The sequence below is a fragment of the Microtus ochrogaster genome, linkage group LG2, assembly GCF_000317375.1.
Source record: "Microtus ochrogaster isolate Prairie Vole_2 linkage group LG2, MicOch1.0, whole genome shotgun sequence".
Classification (NCBI taxonomy): Eukaryota; Metazoa; Chordata; class Mammalia; order Rodentia; family Cricetidae; genus Microtus; species Microtus ochrogaster.
The window spans coordinates 31,447,573-31,469,793 of NC_022028.1; the positions used below are offsets into that span (position 1 = coordinate 31,447,573).

Consider the following 22,221-nt stretch of genomic DNA (forward strand, 5'->3'; position numbering starts at 1 on the left):
TAGCTTCTCTAGGATCGCGAATTATAAGCTCAATGTCCTTTATTTATGGCTAGAAACCAAATATGAGTGAGTACATCCCATGTTCCTCTTTTTGCGTCTGGCTTACCTCACTCAGGATAGTGTTTTCTATTTCCATGTTGGGGGAGCCTAGGCAGTTTGGATGCTCACCTTACTAGACCTGGATGGAGGTGTGTGGTCCTTGGACTTCCCACAGGTCAGGGAACCTTGATTGCTCTTCTAGCTGATGAGGGAGGGGGACTTGATCGGGGGAGGGGGAGGGAAATGGGATGTGGTGGCGGGGAGGAGGCAGAAATCCTTAATGATTAAATAAATTAAAAAAACTGATACCTTTCCAAAAATGTGAGGATGGATTGTCTCAGAACGTTGTGTCACCTGAAAGACTACTGCTTCATAGCTGAAATGGGAGGGGAGTCCAAGGAAAAGGAGTTGTCCCGAGTTCTCTACATGTTCTTGGGCCATTACAGTTACTCCATTCTTTTAATTTCTTTACTGCCGGCCTCTATTACACTTCTTGTAAATCACAAAATATTGTTCACCCTCCAAATAAAATATAGCAGTTTTAGATATTTATATATTCAACTATTAATGTACACACCAACATTATTTTTTAAGTATATATAAAAAATGACAACAGGCATCCTTGGAAGTTAAGCATTTCCCCAGGAAAAATTTAAGAAGCTCAATTCTCCCCATATATACCTTCTACACTTTGTCAAAAAGCTGGACATGCCTGAGTTATAATTACAGCACCAAAGAAAAGCATGGGGACCTTGGGGGAGGGTTGGATGGAGGAGGGGAGTGGTTGAGAGGGGAACAGAGAATAAATATTAATAAAAATGTATAAAAAAGAAAAGAAACAGGAAGAGTTCTTTTCCCAGGCAAAGGGCAGTTGGGAACATGGCAGGGCCAGCCTGGTCAACATCCTCCAACACTTGCAGAATGAAGAAATGTCTTGGGAGGAGTTAATGCTCTGGGACAGAAAATGTGCTGCTTTCATGAAGAGGAACACAAGAACAAAGCACTGGAAGACATCGTTTTAGATGTGAATATTTGAGACACGTGGTAGTGGTTTCACCTTCACGATTCATTACTGATGGATTCCCCTTAGCTACAGCAAAAATGTTGTAGCAGTTGGATAGAAAAGACGCATTTCCATCAGAAAGAGTGAACATATTAAAAGTTCACGCTTGAAGAAGGAAAATGTTCAAGGTAATTCCTTTTAAAAATGTGGAATTTGGTTATCAGATTGCACTATGGATAGCATGTGTTGTGTTGGATGATGTTACATTGCTGCACTGGGTGAGTTCTTCCCAATGTGGTGCGACAAAGGCTAACAATCACACTCTCCATGAGAGATAGTTTCCTTTCTCTTGGCTATCAGTTTACTAATTAGTATGCAAGCCCATCAAAGAATGACTCCTTTTAAATATATCTGTATAACTATTTTTTCCTCCTGTAATTTTTAAGACATTTTAGGGAAAAGAACAAAATATATGGATATGATGAAAAGGATGAAAAGTTGGAAGTTTTTGACTGTGTGTGTCATTTGTTATTCCTCAAAGCAGGAATAACAGGTTTTTTGAGACAGGGTTTCTCTGTAGCTTTGGAGCCTGTCCCGGAACTAGCTCTTGTAGACCAGGCTGGCCTCAAACTCCCAGAGATCCGCCTGCCTCTGCCTCCTGAGTGCTGGGATTAAAGGCGTGCGCCACCACCACCTGGCTCTATATTGGTTCTTTAGCCTTGATGGAAGTATAACAAGTCTGAACATGGAACTATATACAATGAGTAACAGAACAGTCTTATATGGTAAAAAAAGGCAAATGGTGGGTACAGAGGTGATGTGGGATGTCCTTTTGTATATGTGTTGCTTTTATTGGTTAACAAATAAGCTGTTTCAGCCAATGGCTTAAGCAGAGTGAAGCTAGGGGGAAAAGCAGAACAGAGATATAGAGAGAAAGTAGGTGGAGTCAATGAGATGCTGTGTTGCTGCCAAAGGAGAAGGACTCCAGAAATTTACCATTAGGTCACAGCCTCATAGTGATCCACAGATGAAAAGATATGGGTTAATTTAAGATATAAGAGGTAGCTAGGAATATGCCTAATCTATTGGCCAAACTGTGTTAATTAATATAGTTTTTATGTGATTATTCAGGTCTAGGCAGCTGGGAAACGAATGAGCAAGCTCCATCTGCACAGAAGCAATCATAGCAACATCAACAACAATGCTTGCAGTAACAGAGGCTACCAGCCATGGGCAGTTATATGGTAGCTGGTCTATAAGCCAGTGAGCCCCACATGGTGCATGTACCTATTCTGTGATTTAAACACTGAGCAAAATAATTTATTTTTTCTTGATAAAGAACAAATAAGTTTAAAAGAAGTTAAATGACTTCATATGGCTCTTACTCAATCTAGCAAGTAAAGACTCCAATCTCATCTTGTATTTAGACACTCAAATTTCAACACTGTTAGGCTGTGCTTCACTCTGATTTCATACTCAGCAGGACTCCAAATTTCCTCCTTACAATGGGGCAGAAATTACAGGTTTATCAAATGACCTTAAAACAGGAAATGTGTCCTATACACATCAGTTAGCAGAGTAATTATTCCATTCTCCACAGTTGTCAAAAGACTGTACATGAATATTACCAATAGTAATAATGATTGAGTCTATTCATTCATAAAGACATTGCTTCCACTTGAGAGTGTCAAGTGTCATACAGGCCTCCATTAGTGTTTCATCTTGCTTCTTAAATTACAGCATTAGGATTGTTAGTTTTAACGTATATGAAAAGTCTCCCAATGCATAGTTCTGAGAAGTCAAGAATAGTGACTCCAATAAACACACAAAATCAATTCCTCTGAGCAATTATCCATTTGTTCTAGTTAATGTAGATGCTCTTCCTCATTTGCTCTTCAATGAATATGTTTCAGATTTGCTGAGTGAAACTACTGTATTATACATTGACAGAAATGTTAGGAGATTCTATTCCCAATATTTTTATCATCATCATCATCATCATCATCATCATCATAATAATAATAATAATAATAAAATCTTTCTTTGAGTTTAATTATGTATGCATGTATTCATGCACCTGTTAGCATTGTATACCTATTTGAATGTCTACAAAACTTTTCAGCTTTATACCTATAAACTGTTGAAAATGAACCATAAACAATACTAATATTATTAAGTCACTGGAGGCCCAGTAGGCATCTGAAACCATATTATGACACCTTACCTCCAGGCCACAGTCTACCCTCAGCTCAGAGTCATTCTATAGCTGGAGGACCTGTCTCCATCTTTTTTGAACCAGAGAGCAGATAAAAGACCTTTTTTTCAGGTATAGTAATCATATTTCTCATTCTTCACCTCAAAAGACCCCAGTAGCTATCCATGTTATGCCAGCTTCTCTGAAATCAAGTCATATCAATAACCCCAAGCTCCCTGAAAGTCCATCCACCACCTCTCTTAGCATGATTGTCTCGTCTTCTCTACCTCACCTACTCAACCCTGTTCTAATCACACCCTTGATCTTGCTTTTCTTTTTTCCACAAATGTGCCCTTCTGACCTATTTTCCTGGTGTCCTGTCTTCCCATAAGTCTCCTGCTCCAGACAGCATGTCTCCCTCCTTCCCTCTCAGCTCTTGATTCACATGCGATGTGCCATCTAAGATAGCCTGAGCAACTTGGTTTAAACTATCCTCTCTTGATGTCCTAAAATTCATTTCCCTCTTTTTGGACAACTCTGTCACTTCCTTAATCTAGGCATGAAGAGTAATGCTTGACATAAAAGCTGCTCAATAAAGGAGTAATGAAAAAAGCAATATAGACATCAAAGTGCTATGTAGTACATTAGCCTGATAGAAAATCCCCTCTCCTTTGTCATGGTCATTTTCATTCCACTGAGACACTTCATTTCTTAGCCTAACAAAAAATATGCTGAGCACTTTAGTTATCCTATGATCAAAGACTAAAATGTAATTTACTAATTAAAATAATGGATTCTAAATATTGGTCTACTTTTTGTATTTTTAAAACAGCTACCTGGTACATCATGCTGAAGCTGCTTGTTCTTTAAGACAAAGCAAAGGAGATTCCCCTCTCCTCCCTCAGCTTAGCAGACGGACCATGTCCATATTCCATCAGAGGCATGAATATTTTCAGGTATGAGAATCAGCAGGAACACCTTTCAATTAGGAGCATATGTCCCCAGCAGAAATTCACAGGGAAAGATTTGATTTTCTTTCTATCAACTTTCGATTATAATTAATTTCAAGGTAACCCACACATTTGTAATGCATACATTTTCTTCAGGCAAGCTCAAAGTTGGACGGAAGCCTCAGAGGCCATTTTATTGGCATGCTCAGGGGCTACTCTGGCCATTTCATTACATCAGACACATTCTCCAGGAGCTATTTCACATTTAGTAGGAAAAAAAATAAAAATATTCACTGATTCATATTCTAGTTCCCCAATATCCTTTTCTGCATTTGTTATTCTTCAACATTTTTTATAAATGTCATATTTACATAAAAGGTTGAAAGTATTTTCTCATAACTTAAATTGTGTGTTAAAATAACCTTAGATAGGAAATGGTAACCAAAGCCTCCCTAAGAATCTGTAAACAATTTAGCACTGTGTATTCAGGAAAGGGTACCTTCACTTTTGCAGAGGTTCCTTTAAGCTTCCCAGTTGTCTCTGAGTTAGTTGTCCAGAAGTCCGCTGCTTCCCCAGCATCAGAGGACTCACCCTGGGAACTGCCCTGTCTGGATGTGGCTCTGTTCAAACAAGCCCCTCCTCTTACTAGCATCTGTCTATTTATTTCAGATACAGAACAGATACTGATTGCCTTAAAGCAGTCTAGGACCATGCAGCAGAAAGCCTAGTTGTTCTGAAATCATTCTGTAGGCAAAACCTTCACAAGGGAACTGTAAACCCCATTCTTATGGGCTCTAATCTCTACTGCCAAGAGAATTAAAAAATGTCACCATCATAATAATATTGCAAATATTAGCATTGTGTAAATTGCAAGTTGATGGTTTGTAAAATATGTATTAATCATCTTAGGACAGGGGTGACCCTTGATGAAAACTGGGACAGCACACCAACACCATTTGCCTACCACAAGGGTGTTCTTAAGTATTCGACAACGTTAACCTCTGTCGTCATCCCTGGAAAACCTTTAGTAAGCTGCTGTACGCATAGCCATCCTGTAGACATTCTTTCTGGCTCAGCAAAGAATAACCACCAAGGATTGTTCAGGGTAGCTTACTGAAGTTTTTCCTCTAATTCTGGGGCTCTATGAATTAAAATGAAATTCTTATGCATTTTGTAACTGTTAATGCGTGGCTATCTCATTCAACTCAGAAAAAAGACTGGATATATTTTTTATAACACCCAAACCAAGCAAAACAGTTTGTGGTACTTAGCAAGGCTTAATAGGAAAGTGGTTTGGATTAATCACAAGGACAAGAGGAAGGCAAAATTAGAGAGCGTCATTAGAGAGGAGATTCTGCTGTTTAATCTCACCCTGGATCAACACATTAACCTTGTTTTCTCGGCCTGAACACTAAGTCCTACAGTAAAATTAGGTCAGAAACTCACATCAGATCAGATAAACAGATTCATGGCAGCCCAGACACTGGCAAGCTGCTGGCCAAGGGCTTCACTCCAATGCTCATCCAAGCCTAGAAGCAATGGCCAGCTAGGGGCTACCCTTGTGCTACCTGTAGATAAAGTCTTTACACTGGACAGCTAGCTGTAGGGTCCTGTGTTTCTGAACCTTTGTTCATTTAGCTGTCCTCACTTTGCTCATGGAATGATGTTTTTAAGTATCCTTTCTAACGCAAATATAGGAAACTTTACATTGCTGCATGCCTGTGTTGAGAACAAATGCCTCGGGAGAGCTATATGTGACCAGAGTGGATGCTCATGCCGCACTGAGTAGGTTTACCATTCACAAAATGCAGATCAATGCATTTTCTCTGTTACCACAATGTTTTCTATCATGTTGAAAGTATAATTCAAAAAGCCCAAACTTACTAAATTATTTGTATAAATGACCATATGTCTCTGGATAAGCATTCTCAGTGTCACTCTGATTTTATTTCAACAAAACAAACTGATTTACAAATTTGGTATCATATCCATGTCCTTTTGTGGCAGTAGTAAATCAGTACATGAAAAATAAATTTAAAATTCTTATTTCTTATTGTAGCTTTCTCCCTAAAAGTCCAAGAGAGACTATAGTGGTACTCTGATTCCCGATGCAAAACAGGAAATCAGAAGCTCTGCAATCTACACAGGTTTCAAGTGTGTACACAAATATACCATGCATGTCTTTTTAAAAGGAGCCATATGTAATCTAATTCTATTTCAGACTGTCACTTTTAAAGAGGAAATATAACCTCATATAGATCCCCTGAGGGCATCCGTGGGGAATAGAGACACTGGTAATCAGCCTAAGTAGTCCTTTGTGTCAGAAGCACTTTGCTGAAGTCAAGAGCTGTCTTCCAGACTCACAATGTTTGGAGAAATTTCACTAATGCAGCATTTCTTTCATTAAGAGAAAAACAACCAACTGCTTCCTACAGAGAAGACTGTACTTGAAAAGATGTGAATATTTATTTTCTTGTTGCTTTTTACTTAGCAATATGTCTTACATTGTTTTTAGGATAACCAAATGTGAGGACTGATTCCAGAATTTAAAGTGAATTTTGCTCTAAAGGAATCCCAGAAACCAGTTGTACCTCTGATATAGAAGATGGCCCTCAGATTGTTCATCTTCTTCAGTGATTGTCCTCATTTGATGACCTAACAAGGGGTTACCTATAAAGACAGGACCTCCAAGAAAGCCTGTTCTCAGAGGTGCTTGCAGATACTGCCCTTCAGGTCACCTGTCATTCATCACTTCTTTTCTTCTTATTGGCCACAATCAAACACACTAACCACCAAAGATTGTTTCTCAACTTTCTCAATATTTATGAATAACTAGTGCATTCCAAACCATCTTAAATGAAATATCTTGTTGAAAGGTAATTTTGCATGCTTGTTTTTCTTGTGGGATACTTGATAAAAATAAGTCTCATTTACTCATGCCAATACAAAACCATTGGGATTTAAAATAGCAGAGACAATGAGCCACTGAAATGATTGTTTTCATTATCTGTTAATTTTCTCCTCTATGTGTTTCTCTTTTTCTTACCAAACGTGACTTTAAACTGCTACGAGAAGCACTAAGAATGTCATTCCTCTCTTTATTTAGTATTTTGTTTTTACCAGCAAGTCTTTTCAGTAAAGCCCGTATGACAGATAGAAGGGAAGATACAAGGAACTTAATAGTGACAAGGGATCAAGTTAGTTTAAAAATAAGGAACTGGGCTTAGAAAAACCTCAGTGACTTAGATCATTGAAGAAGTGAGGGGGGAAATTGTTTGTCTAAGGGCTCTGTGTTAAAGCTTCCCAGCTTGAACACAAAAGGCGTTTCAGCAGTATGTGGTCCAGAAAGCCAAGCACATGAAATCCTATTTCCATGTTTTAAGCATGCCTTGGCAGTCGGCACATTTTTGAAATTGCAACTGGCGCATTTCACAGAGAATTACCATCAATGCCTTTTCAAGGTCAAATGTGCTGCCTTTTAGAATTTCTGGCATTTATGTCCCATATATTAAATCACAGAATATATTTTGAAGGCATTCAGCAGACAGATGAAGTAATTTTAATTAATTAGATGGTGTTTTTAATAACTTACTGATTTTTTTCTATTTGATATTAATTGCAAGGTAAAAAAAAAAAAAACAACCCTGAAATATATATTCACTTTGAGTGTGGGTGTTCTGTGTTTTTCAGGGTTCCAGGATCCCACAAAGGTATGTTTGAACAGAAACCTAGTTGATGGACTTTCCAAAAAAAAAACAGACATTTCTCATTGGGAATATTGAAGTGATATGATAAAAAAAAAAGAAAAGAAAAAGCACACAACAAGGAGAGATTATCATCATTTGAAAATGCCAAACCTCGGGGATACTGTTTCTTACATGAACAAAATTAAACTGAATCCAGACATTAAAATGATACATAGACTGTACTGCTCAAGGAGGTGCCTCAAGCCAGTCCTCTCCCAAGGCAGTGAAAAAGGCTTTTGGACTTCTCCTCAAACAGAGGCATTGCTGGTCTGGCTTTGTTCATATTTTTTTTTCCCTCTCTAAGCACCTCCCCAATCACATTCAAAGGCATCAAAGCCATTTTGCTTCACATGGGTTTTGCTTTTGGAAAAGAAAAGTGATTTGGAGAAGTTTCAACAATTTTGGGCTCTCATAGGATCCTTATACTTCCAAGATATTTACACATTAAATTAGAATCCCAGAAAAAGGATTTGGGGTAGGGTTGAATAAAGAACTGAGTTATAAATAGCAAGGCATAAACCAATTATTTTCATTCCTAAAACATTCAACCATTATTGGGCAAGAGTTAAATGTTATTTTGAAAATGATTGTCTTTACCTAAGAGTAGAGGATGCCCCATCCCCCATCATTCTTACTAGAATGCCAGCTTGGTCATTTTTACATTACCAGTGACTCTCTTCTGGGTATGAGGGACTCTAAGATGGCTTACTTCTCTAAGTCTTTTGTGACTTCCCCTTTTGATCCTAGAGTGGGCCAGGCCTGCACCTTGATATTTTCCCTGGTATAATGTGTTACACTGAGAGCTGTCCCAGGCTGCTGGTCCTGCCCTTCCCCTGTAGCTACAATGAAGCTTCTGGCAGAAGAAGGGCATGTAAGTGAGTCTGTCTCTCTGTTTCTTTCCCTGCTGGCTCTCCTCCAATGCTGTGGTTCTGGCATTGTTCAGTCTTCTTTTGGGGCTCCCGGACTGCACTTACTGGGTTCTTCCACTCTCTTTATCTTGTGAGGTTTGAGGTGCCCTGGGTAATTGTCCTGGGTTTTTGATCATTGTAAATTTTAAGTCCTAGCTATCTTTGTTGTCCTGTAAGTACATGATTTAAAAGCCTATGGGAGACTAAGATGTTTCTCCCTCTTATCACATAGAAGTCTACCCAAAGTCCTGGGTCTTTTATCCAAGTTCCATCTAGAATCTCTACCTGAGCAACTCAAAGCCTTTCAACATTTGCATATCAAAATCGGCTCCCATTCCCTGTTATTTGCCTTAAACTTGCTTCACTTTTGGTCTTTGCCATTTCATTAAATAGAAATGCCATTTTGCTAGTTCAAACAACAGCAGCGCACAGAGGGTACACCAGAAGGCCACAAGAAGCTCCTTGCCTTTCATTCCCCATACTCAATGCCTAAGTCTCATCAATCCAAAAGTTCATATGCACCCACTTTACCCAGTTTTACCACAATCAGTTCTAATAAGTTACAAGAAAACAGGAGAATTGACGCACATTTGGTGCTAATTCTATCCTCAAGCTATGCTAGAGTCTAATGTATTAATATGCTTAAGTCCAATGTGCAAGGTGGAAGTCAATGGAGAGCATTTTAGGTTGTTTTTTTTTTCCAGTAAGTGATCCGAGCTACAGTCTGTGCTCTGTAACACAGTAGTAGAAAGCAGTTTGATTAATTCAACAGAATGAGCACAAGTTCACATATTCAAACCGCTGTCACATTCCTCATCATTGATTCCCATGGTTTTGATGGATCTCTACCTATCTGGATATTGCTCCCAAGTGCCTTAGACTTCAGATCTCCACCCCACTGCTCATGCCTCTCTAAACATGTGCCAGTAAAGCCCTGGAAACTTAGCCACTTCTGTTGTCTCTGTGCTTAGATAATTATGCAGAATCCTACTAAAGGTTAATAATAAAACCTGGAAGCCAGTGGGACGGATGTGTACGCTGTGATGCTAGAAAGAGCCAACAGATGTTACCATAAATAAGTCTAGTCGTGCACTTAGAAAATGCAATTAATTGTCGATTTGCAAATGCAAGGTTGCAAAACTTTAAATTGCAGTACTATTATGCTCTAGAAATCTAGAAATCATTTAACTGATCCTCTTTGCTTTGAATTTTTAAAAACTCAACATTCAAAATTAAAGTAAGACACTTATACATAAGTAGAAGTCTGTCAGAAATGGTACATAAGAAAAAATATTAAAAGATACCTAGCATACTACAGGAAGGAATCAATTTTAAGTTAAACTGGGTAAAATATTAATAATTCAGAACTAAAATAGTATATTCTTCTAAAACATCTCTTTCTAGTTTTATTTCTCCTTCCTTGCTCTTTCACCCTACCCCTCCTCTTCCCTCTTTCCATCTTTTTTTACATGTAAAATGTTTTCTTTGCATTATTCGTTTTGAGTAACATTGCCTTGTGCAATCCAAATAACTGAACTTGAAATAAATCATTTTCATTTTCTTAATATCCTAATCTTCCCAGAGAATATGTGACTAAAATATTAGATGAAACTCCTTGATGAACTATCCCAGTATCCCACCACTAGTGCGCCATGCAGATAACTGAAAGGAGCATTTTCTACAGTTTGAATTTTTCAACTTAAAAAAATGAACCATAATAATAAAACAGAATTCCACAAAGCTGGACAGAGTAGCACATCAGAAAACAACCTGTAAAAAGCAGAAGTTGTGTGCCCTTTGTGTGCACACACTAGGAGCTTAACCTCTATTTGCATGGTTGCCATCTGTGCCTCATTAGTTTGGCCCTCTAGGTGCTGTATCCTGAGAACAATTTCGTCTGAACAAACTTGGAACCCTTGGTATCAAACCAAGAGATGTAATCTCCATAAAATTTGCTCAGGAGTATACATCAAGGATTCCCAGTTCTTCAGAGCCACATACATGTCTAATTAGTCATATTCTAGGAAGAAGATGAACTCTATTTTAAGGTAAGAACTATAAACATTGGCCATTAAAGGTGAACATTCTCATAAAACTTTGGCTGTTAAAAACATGTCTGAGCTCCCTGGTGTTTTTACCAAGAAGTTGTTCAACACAAGCTTTTAAGAGACAAACCTGAATTCTCTCCCCAGCCCATCTGTACCTCCATATGCACAAAATGCAAGCAAGTAACTGTTGTTAACTCAGGTCAGGATCTGACAGCAGGAGGGATGAGCTTTTGATAGCATCCATGTATCCCTTTTACTATGTTCCCTGCCAAGACTCTGACCAGCCCCTTCTGGGCCAGGTGTCAGTAACACAATCTTGATAGGAATTGTAAACTCCCTCATGCAATGCAGTGATCTATACTTACCGTTTGATTGTTTCTTCCTGTCTTCGCCGTTTCTCATTCTTCTCTTTCAGGTAAGCCAGATTTGTTTCATTTCTCAAGCGATCGTTCTCACGGGCAATGTCAGATGCATTTTGAATAACCAGCCCATCATAAGCTTTCATCCCCATATCCTCAATATACTGGAGAAAACTGTTCAAAGGGTCTTCTTCAGGATTAGCACTCATCATCTTGGAGGGTATCATGGAAACGGGATACTTCCTGAAGATGGACAACATATCATACCCTTAGCAAGATTGTTAAGGTTCGTTCCTAAGATTTTATTGTCCCAAATCTCAAGTGAGTTATCAGACACCTCAGGATATATGCGGCTCTGGTGAGTTCTGACTCTTAAGTTAATGATTACTGAGATGTCTCCATGGGTAAAGGTGCTTGCTGGCAGGGCTATGGACCCAAGCTCCAGCTCCAGAATCCCTATAGTAGCTGAGCGTAATTGACTTGCTAAGTTGATCTCTGATCTTCACATATGCACTATAGCACACGTGTACTCCTGCACTGGAAATAAATTGATGGATTTCAAATGTATTTAAGCTATGGTGAGTTAGTATAAAGTTGTTATAGAATACCATTAAGGAAAATCATAGTCCTAAAAAGGATTATATCCCATTCATATTATATTAGGCCACTGTGTTCCCTTAAATGAAGCTGAATTTTCTATAAATAATTCAGATTTATACATTTCAGGTTTTCCAATAAAGAAAATGCCTCATTATAAATTACACATTCCATGAGTTTTTGAAATAACATGAAACTTGTGTTACTTGAGTGTCAGATGTTCCATCAAACCATCAGCATCAGCAGGACAAAGGACCACAGTTCTGCCCTGCCACCTGATAGTGTATAAGCATTGCGTCTGAAGGTAAATATCTGCATCATAACACTCATAATTTTGTTTCTCAAAATATGTTGCTATAACACCATACATCCAAATTTTGTATTTTCATTATCATAATGACATTTCCATGCATATATAAATTAAAATTATGTTATGTTGGAAAAAATGAATTACATTTTCCTTAAATATGTAAGTGAAAATGTATACATCTACATTGGCCATACAAAAGGTAATAGCAATAAAAAAAACATATTGGCCATCTAATCGGTATACTTTTATGATTCTGTGTTATTTTCAAAATGGTTCTCTATAATCACTTCATATCATAATTTTCTATGATATGTGCATTGTCAAGCCCATACATCCTCAGCATTTTGGAAATATTTGCTTTGATATTATTGTATTACTGCTAATTAAAAGTCTACAGACTTTAAACAACTTACATTCCAGGTGCAATAGCTTGACAAATCAAACCCAAATCAAGCCATAGTTTAAAACATGGTACTTTGACCTGGTGTATTTAGCTCTCAGCTACAAGGGAATGACAAAACTCCCACTACCTGCTGTGATTTGTAGAAGAGATGGCTGTGAAGGGTTTAGAATAGAACACAACAGTAGTATGCACAATAAAGCAGTCTAATATCATGATAATGTTAGTGAAGATACTTGGCAAACAATGTCTATGTGAAGTGAATGTGTGAGTTGGTGGATGAATGCATGATGGATGGGTAGGTCGATGGATGGTCAGACAGGCAAGTTTTAGGAATCACTGTATTTCCAAGTATTCAAGACAAGGTAGGCAAACTGCTTGAACAACAATAAAGAACAAAATTACATAAAAACAAAAACTGAATCTTCTATATTAATAAGGCTTCTGTAATTTCCTATTTGCTGTAGCATAGAAAAGTGATACAAGTGAGTGGAGTGTGGCACATGTCTATCATATTTAGAGACCCTTTCTCCAAGTACACAGAAATTTATAAAGTATTTTACAGCTTTTTTCTTCCCTTAAAAATCATAGAAATGTTGATCAGTCCATCCATTTACTGAAAACATCAAGAAGTTTCTTTAAGTATACATCAAAGTTATTCTAAATCTCAATTCATATTAGAATTTATTAGCCTTTTAGCTATCAGTTAACCCAAATTTGAATCTCATGTTCAACTTAAATATTTCTTTCTCAGTCTTTGATATTTTAGAATCTGGAAGTTGTTTGTTGACTTTGTATTAAAATTTTATTATGTTTTGCTTAATATCTTAACTCCAATGGCTTAGAACTGAGTAGTCTTATCATTCTAACTTCATAGTATATTGAATTATATAATTCAATTGTATTAAGAACACATACTTTAGTGGCAGGCACCTGGGCACTTAGAAAAGAAGAAAGTTCCATGTTGGTAGGAAGGTTCAGGAAAGTCTCATCCAGCTATCTGAAGCATTAATGTTATCAGGAATTCACCTACATCAAGAACATCTGCAGTAAGAACTCTGGGCTAAAAAAAAGACCATCTAACTTTGTGGCAATTAATCTTGCCTAAGTCAAGCAGGTCGACTCATGTTATAAGCGTGCTAGAGGTAACACCTCAGGCTAGAATGATTCCTTCCTCTCTGCCCTCCAGCAAAACTGCACTTTTCCCAGATGCAAAAAGCATGCTTACTCAAAAGGTTATATTTTATTTATTTTGTAGAGGTTTTCCACCAACCCTAGTGATTCTTATACAATTTACATATTATACTCTTTAACAAGATAGTTGACTTTTTTTGATCATTAATTATCATGACCAATGGCATTTCAAGTTACATGGGGTTTAAATTGCTGTTGTTTTTTTCTGAGAAAATGTTAAATTATATTATTGCAAAATATTTATACATGGAAAAAGTACTTTTTAACTTGCATGGATTTTTTTTAGATGGAAATCAACTGAATCGTCAAGTAAAACTCTATATTATGAAAATGGGTTGCATGTTTATGTATGTGCCTATACCCATCTGCAGGAAGGTAAGTTGGTCATATGATCACCCATCTATTTAAGAATCTGTTGGGCACCTGCTACAAACAAGGCACTGAGGAATGGCAAAGTATAATCATCTAGATGTCATATGGCAGAAGAAGACTAGAATAATAATTACCTCTCATCTGATCCTCATACTGTTTACATCATTAGCTGGCCGTGAATTCTTATTGCCACCATTTTTGAGGATAAACATGTATAGCATCTCAACATTGACACGCGGTCTTTAAAATAAGATTAGCAGCCTGTCAATGATTAAGCTCATAGTATCTTGTCTGCTGGTCTTCACGGAAATTAGTTTGTAATGTACAGGGACTTTGACAAAGTCCTATAGGGCAGAGGTACAAGTTATTCCATGTGCTCTAAAAGTCTCAAATGCATTATTTCTATGTCTAGGGTTTTGCATTAACTAATATCTTTAAGCTTCTCTTTACATTAAAATAAATGGACTTTGGAACAGACCATGTTATAAGGATTTGGTTTAAAATGTATGTGTTCAGTAAGCCCTGTAGCAATATTGCTATGAAAGCCTTTCACAAACTCCTTTTAAATCAAACATTTTATTACATCAGCGTGGATTTTTTAATAGATGGGACTATGATGCCATAACTTCTATGTGAAGATCAGAGGGCAGTTTGAAGTGATTAGCTTATCTGCCCTATCATGTGAGGAGTCATGGGAGTCTAATTCAGGTTGTCAGGCTTGGTGGCAAGTGCCTTTATCAGATAAAACATCAGTCACCCACCCCCTATTGGTGTTTAAAATATACTTGTTTTAAATTTATTATTAATTTATTTTATTGTATATATAAATATTGTATATATATGTTTATTTGTGTGTGTGTGTGTGTGTGTAAGTAGGTATATGTGTTTGCATTCAGGCATGTTTTCCAAAGCATTAATTTAGAAGTCAAAAATCAACTCTCAGTATTCAATTCTCTCCTACCACCTGTGGGATCTGATGTTGGAACTCATGTCATAAAGCTGCACACAAGAGCCTCTACCTCTGGACCATCATGCAGGTTCTACCAATTAACAACTCTGGAAATTATTATATTTAACAACATGGCTCCCTGATAAACTAATTTTACTTTGAAACATATGCATAGAATATTTAAGACAATATTACTTCCATCATCACAGATGTTCATATTATGGCAAAGTTAGGAGACAACATATTTCTTCATTAACAAAATAATTTATCGAGACCCTTATGCGTGCCACTTTCCATTGTCTAAATCTAGAAAACAATAGCACTGGGATCTATAGACTACAGTGCTCATTCCATCGTAAACCTTCCAACTTTGCCCTTCCAAGCTGAAAGATGAATGCATCACAGTTCCCTTATAGAAAATTGAAATATTTTAATCATCTACATTTTTATAACTGCTACCATTTACTGTAATAAGAAAATCCAGTACATCACAAATGTGTTTTTAGAATGCACTTATATAAGATAAATAATGAGTTAGATATGTTCCATTTAGCCCATCTAATACTTGGATGTAGTTCCTGCCTCTTAAATTGTAATTCTGTTTAAACAGACACAGAATTTCACAGTTTGTTTCTTAGGAAGTAATATTAAGATACAACCGGGTTCTTGTGTGCTATATAGCATTTTTAGAGTTTTCTCAATAAGCGACCACCTCCCTTACTTGACTTCTAATTAGATATAGAAGCAATAGAATGCATAAGACTGAAGGAGAATCTCTGCCTTCTTATGGCCACCAACAATTTTGTGCACCAATTTTTTGGTTAAAATAAACAAGAGACTTTTGTTGCCTATCTATATTCTTGGAGCAATGTATCTTCACTCTAAGAGTAGATATTCTTTCTTTGGAAGCCCCAGCACTGATCCAAACAGTGCAGGGCTATGTATGTGTTTATTGGAATTTATGGCTAAATTTGAAAATCATGTCAGGAATTCTCCTGGGATAGTAGGTTAAATGACAAAATCAGAATCCCATGCAATACACAGTGAAATTTGGGTCTTTATTTTATGACATCTGATACTTCTATGCTTTGTATTTTCCAGCAATTCTGTTAATTTAATATTTATATTACTGTGCCTACAATCATGCCTGATCTTGCCAAAGCTACAGATATTGGATTAAATATTAAAGTGACTATTTTTCAGCTTTCCATTTTACATTTCACTTTTTGTTACTTATAACCTGTTGACCACACCCTTCACAAGGATTTCATTGTACAATATTATGACACTTTCTACATTTGAGAATTGACTTAACTAAAATGTACTAATTAAATTCTTAGCGTGGACAAGAAATATAAACTGAGGATTTAACTTTGAATTGAGTTTTCTCCATGTATATTTTACATAAGCATCATTGTTCCTGAGCAGTGCTGAATGAAAAGCTGATAGTAATATTAATTTGTCACAAATGTTCACATAGAAATAAAACTCTCCATTACCAAACACACAGCAAAGTCATGTAGGTCCAAATAAAATCAATGGAAACATAAAATTATAAAATTCCTACTTTCTTTTTTTTCCTTTTTAGAGCTGATACTTTAATCAAGGAAACTTGAGTACATAGCCATTCTGTAATGCTGAGTGTTAAAGAGAAATTTAAAAATAAAGGAGCATTTTTGAAAAATAAATGCATACAAATTTCCCCAGGATCATGTGCTTATGTAGTGTTTTCCCTCCACCAATGAAGACAACCACTGTGTGAATTGTCAGTTCACAGAGTGTATTTATTATAGCACCAATTCATGGTGAGATTCAGTTCCTCAAAGAGACAGGCTGGTGTGTGAGAGACGTCACACAGAAGAGTCAAATGAATATTTAGGCTGCCTGGCTCTTTCTCATCTACGTCTAAGCATCTCTCATCTGTCTCCCCTTTGTTTAAAATTCTGAACTAATTCCTCAGTTAGTGTAATCTCCTGCAATGTTAATTCACCACTCTAGCTCTGTTAGGGTGGACCTGATGGATATGAGCGCTCACTCAATAAGACTGAGCGCTGTGATAAATCTTATAATTCCACTTACCCAGGTAAGGGTCTCATATGTACCAACATCCTTTGAGTGAACCAGTCCACTAGCCTCTTGGGCACTGGTATTCTGTTGTTTTTCTTCCTAAACGGTTTTCCCCACATTTCTAAAATTAATCTGTTTTCTATATGAGATTTGGCTTTTCAAAGGTACAGATTGGTGTCAACTTCTTTAGTCTTGATTTTGTCAACTATATTGAGTGATCGAGAATGGAAAACAAATCTAATTTGGGAGTGAATTGTTTCCGCATATTTAAAGTCTCATAAGAACATCTAAATATTGGGCCACAATGCATACTGAAAGATATTTCTATGACCAGAATGAGATAAGGTTCATTTTAGGCTGTTATCATGATGTGATTTGTGATCTGCTGAAGCAACCTAATACACAGAAGAGAACAAATGCCTTGATGAAAGCTAGATTCTTGGCCCTTACTTTATACTTATGTTTCCGGATTCCTCGTTTCTTTTCTTTATATATTTTTGAGGCTTTCAAAGGACATTTGTCTTAATGCTATATAAAGTTTTGGAATTTGAGTTATTAAAATTTGATTCTCCCTCTTATTCTCATCATTGCATCTTTCCTGAGATGGAGAATCCTAGAGGTTAGGTCCAAAGAATGTTTCCCCAGGTGATTTTGACTGTTTTATTGTGTGGTGGTGTTAAATTGTACAGCATTATAAAAACTATTTTCCATTATTTGAATCTACTTACACCAATCTAAAATCACCCACCACATGGTGCATATAAAAATATAAGTATTTAATAATCAGGCTTCACAAACATATGTTAAATGCACATGCAAATTCTTATCTAAAATTTGCTAACTTCATAGACTAGAACCAAATCAAGACTAGCTAGCACAGTTAAAGCCCATAAACCATGCAAACCATGTCAAAATTGTTTCTACAATCAAAGACTTACAGACTATCAAATACTAGTGTCAGAGATTTTTATTTGGCTTGTAATCCTCTCCCTCACCCCACAAATGCTCACATCCCTATTCTCATTCTAAGTGATCTGAAAATGCAGCTGTTCTGCACAAAATGGGGAGAGAAGTTACCACCAAGAAAGCCTGCAGGAGTAACTACAAAGGCACTGATTACTTCTTTCTCAGAAAGCAGATTTCTTTGCAGGGATTTTTCTCCAGGACCCCCCTTTCTCCAAATTGGGAAATGAGTATAAATCATGCAAATGCAGTAGCATCATGTATCATGCATCTCCCTAATTTCCAGGTTGTCATGCAGTCTTTAACCAAAGGTCTTAAAAGACTGGCTACAACATCTCTAATATTAGAGGCTCTAGCAGAGTATCAGTGGCTAAGGAACTTTGTGGAGCCTTGGGCCAATTGGTTCCAGACGCTTACAAGGCAGTATTTGCAAAGCATACGGGGTCAGTTTAATAAACTGCTGACTGGAGCTACAATGGAAGCCATCTAATTGAGTTGATAGTCTATGACTGATTGATCGTTTTTCAAGAATAGCCACCATTCTTTTCCCTGAGATTTGACACTTGTGCACAACTTTACAAACCAATCAAGTTTTATATCTCTGCTTGTCCCCTATAAAGTTGCAGCATTTCCACAGGTCTGTATTCAGTTTCCTAAATATTAACTGCCTTTTACAGAAGTCCCTCCTTCACTGAGCTGGACAAAATATGTTCTACTTTCAAAAACAAAGCATTTGTGCATATCTGGTTCTTGTTTGTTCACTAATTTTGAAGTTAACACTGAACAATATATCAAATACATTTCATGTCCAGAACATGAAAAGTTGGGAGATTAATTTTGTTCTTGCTCTCTATTCATCATTCCATACTAATTAATTATACATTTGTGGCTATTAAAATTATCAAAATTATACCACTTAACCTCTTCCATTAAATGCCTCTATATTTTTTACCATGTTGATAAAAATTTTAAAATGTACTCCTTTAGTACCAAAACAACTTTAGTATTTTTCAAGACAGATAAATTTTTTTTAATGCAATGTTTTCTCAGACATGCAATACCTACATTTCAAGTATTGAAAGTATTCCTGGGTAGTTTGGAAAATCAGAATGGAGATACTCCAATAAAATAAGTACATGTCCCAAGTAAAACCAGTCCACCTAAAGTTCTCCAGAAGATGTACATTTCAGCAAGACTAGTGAAATCTTCCTAATAGTGACTGATATTAAAACACCTTTTCAGGAAAATGTCTATCTGGAGTCGTCCACAAAACAAGCAGCTTCAGCCTCTAAGTATGTCTATCAATTCGGATATCTTGTGGTAAAGCATATTTCCTCTTTCTGAAAATGCAAAACAGGCTCTCACTGATGACACCAATGAACTGAGCCTGTTGTAAAATATTTATGGTATGGAATTAAGACAAATAGCACCATGCACAACTTGAATAGCAATTAGTAACATGGAAATACTTCAAATTCTTGTTATATTTCAACACAGCTTATTATACTAATGAAGATCTATTTAACATTTCCATGGTAATCACTAAGTGGGTAAGGGATTAAAAATAGCCGGGGCTCACGAACACTGTGAATGTCCGTGCTATATCTTTATTTCTGCTTCACCTAATAAAACATGCAAACTTCAGCATTAAGTATCCCTAACTAAAATCCATCCCATTTCATAACCAATTGCTTCCTCTATTTAGTTCTAGATTCAATTAGCATGCTTATAGAATCTGAAAAAAAATGAGATACATACCAAATTTAAGTCCCCAGGGAAAGCTAAGTGCAATAGTCAGGAGGTGACTTGGGTCTGTCAGAGCCCTCTCTCAAGGCTGGTCTCGGGGCAGTTCGGTAGGAGTGATCCAGCACCATAAGAAACAGACTTGTAGGTCAGTTCGGCTTTTCTTCAATTAAAGTGCATTATATCTGGATGGGAAAACTGTCGAATCCGAGATTCTTCATCACTAGAGACCAGAGCATTTTTGACGTTCTTTCTATTGGATAAAATGCCCTTTAAAGTTTGCTAGGAAGATGCTGTGGAGAAGACAGCTGCTTGCCGCCTTAAATCGACATTCGGAGAAAAGAGGGCATAGCTAATGGGTGGGGATGAGCGCACAGCCCCTCTCCTTCCAGGGCCAGCAGGAAAGAAATTGAATGATTTTACCCACTTTGCTACACAGATGACTACCAGACCCGAAGCAGTCACCAAGCTGGCTAAGGTAACTCATTTGATCATGTTCTGCAAAGACAAAAATAAATGGAAACAAAAATCAGACACATCCTCTCTAAATGTCTCCTTGCAGCCCCAAAGAAGATGCTTTTTCCCGTTGCATACATACAGAAGGTTTGGAGAAGCCTAGCTTGTAGCATCATCCCTCCCCCATGACAACCAGCTTGCTCTGGCTCTGGTGTATGTGTTCTCTCTCTCTCTCTCTCTCTCTCTCTCTCTCTCTCTCTCTCTCTCTCTCTCTCTCCCCCCCCCCTCCCGTCCCCGGACTCCCTCCCTTCCTGCTTCTCTCTTCTCTCCAGCTGCCTTAGTCTGTTGATGCTGCTGCTGCTGATTAATCAGGGATTCTGGAACAAAGAACCTACCTTCTGAAATAAGCAGTAATCTCTCTCCTCTGCTTCTGCAATCCGCCTGCATTGAAGGGCAACGCTGCCAGCATACTAGCACCTTGGATAGTTCCCACACCCTAGGCCCTCTGCAAAGGGAGACAGAAAGACTGAAGAAACAGCAAGAAACCCGAAAGCTGCACCGATTTCGGCTCCCCGGGGGCTCCCATCCTCATTAAAGGCCTCCCATCCAAGCAACAGAACGCGTCTCTTTTATCTAACTGAGCTAAAGTCTGATATGTCAATAACAAAATCAAAAGAGGATAAAGAAACCTTTCCATTTACATACACTATTTAGCTCTAAATCCATCCTTTTGGAAAGGAAATTTTAAATCCATCAGAATTATTGTTCTTGTATGGAGGATATTTAAGTTATGAGGCTTTCCTCCCAGTGGGGATAATAAAAATGAGCAACAACTTAAACGGAACTCTCGGATCCCAGTTTGATGCCCTTATTTGATATCAATTTTGCCTCCACCCACCCTGCACAGCAGAGCCATGCACACAATTACTGCTGACGTACTTCAGGCTGCTGCTTTCGGAGAGGGGGGAGGAGCCTTTTAACCTCATCAAAACAGCTTGATGCCACCTGCTCCCATGGCATGAGAAAAAACTAGCCCACTTGGAAAGAACGTGCACAGTGCACGTACACAGAACAAAGGTCTCTCTGGGACTGCAATGTTTTAACCAAAGTAAAATGCACAGTGATTATGGCATATGGAGTCCTCACTCCTTCAGACTCCTGCAGATATGCTGTAAAGTCATTCTATTTCTTGCCTTTCCCAAAGAGCTTCTGGATTCTTTTCTTAATACCCCACTGAAGCTGTGTGTATAATTTATGTTACGTGCTATGATTGACAGATGTGTATATACTTGTGTCCACACATGCACAATATGTTTAGATACTCGTGTGTGTATATATATATATATATATACATATACATATATATGTGACAAATACAAATTTTCAAGACTGTTTCTCTCCAGAATAAATGATGAAAATAGATTTTAAAAATATGTTGTTTGTGTACAGTGTAACATGACAATTCCTGGGTCTTATTCTGCATAATGAAGAGACAAGAAGAAAGATAAAGGCATGAAGAAAGTAGGAAATGATCATGAGAGGGAAGGGATAAATAAATGAGTGCTCTGGTAAAACAAATAATAAGAGATCAGTTTATGCTTCATATGGGCTAAAAGAATTTCTGCACGAGAAAATGTGTCCACACTATTGCACAGACCTCTCTCTCTATTTTTTTTAAAGTCACTCTCCCCCAGCAACTTTTATTGTAAATGGCTGCTGCTTGTGGGCTGCCCTCCTTCTAATTAAACATCTCGATTCATAAGCAATTCCATAAAACATTCTTATGTTCCAATAAACCATAAAAGCACTATTCTTGAGGTCACCTTCCTAATACTTAGACAACAAGTAGGACTGTGCTATGATTTCATATGTTTTGCTTTTTTACTTTAACTTACAAGTATCTGGAGAGAAATAAAACTAACA

The 22,221-nt window shown here is 37.3% G+C and overlaps 1 long non-coding RNA gene across 1 annotated transcript; it reads right to left on the bottom strand.

Annotated features, from left to right (window-relative positions):
- Positions 1 to 11,260: 11,260 nt before the first annotated feature.
- LOC113457563 lies at positions 11,261 to 21,047 on the bottom strand. Its single transcript, XR_003378109.1, has 3 exons — positions 20,694 to 21,047; positions 19,858 to 20,340; positions 11,261 to 11,490 (listed from the first exon to the last, which is right to left on the bottom strand). It is a non-coding gene; the product is annotated as an uncharacterized LOC113457563 (long non-coding RNA).
- Positions 21,048 to 22,221: the final 1,174 nt, after the last annotated feature.